Source organism: Neopelma chrysocephalum, unplaced genomic scaffold (assembly GCF_003984885.1).
Source record: "Neopelma chrysocephalum unplaced genomic scaffold, ASM398488v2 Primary Assembly neopelma1_22, whole genome shotgun sequence".
In the NCBI taxonomy this organism is placed as follows: Eukaryota; Metazoa; Chordata; class Aves; order Passeriformes; family Pipridae; genus Neopelma; species Neopelma chrysocephalum.
Genome location: NW_020897689.1, coordinates 20,833,717 through 20,834,160, shown reverse-complemented (window position 1 = coordinate 20,834,160; position 444 = coordinate 20,833,717).

The window sequence follows — 444 nt, the reverse complement described above, 5'->3', positions numbered from 1 at the left end:
GCGCGCGCGCGCGCGCGCGTGAGCCCCGGCGCGGCGGCGGCGGCGGCACTGCGGGACTGCGGCGGGCGCGCGCCAGCCCCGCCCCCTCGCCGCCGTGCACCAATGGGAGGGCAGGGAGAAGCGAGCCCGCCGCTGCCGATTGGCTGGTGCGCGCGCGAGCGCTGGTACCGCCGGTGTGCGGGGGGCGGGGGGGAGTGGGGCGAGGCGGCCGGGGCGGGCCCCGCATCCCAACCCGCGCTCCAGGGGATCCTGACGTGCCCGGCCATCGGGCGGGGATACCTTCCCGCGCCCACCACCTCCGCCTTTAGCGGGACACGGCGGGGCAGGACCGGCTCCCTGCCCCGCCCCGCCCGTGCCCGCTTTCCAGCGCTGGTGCCTGTCCTTCCCCTCCTCTTCCCAGCCAGCGCTGTCTCTGTACCGAGAGAGGGAATGGGCGGATCTCGT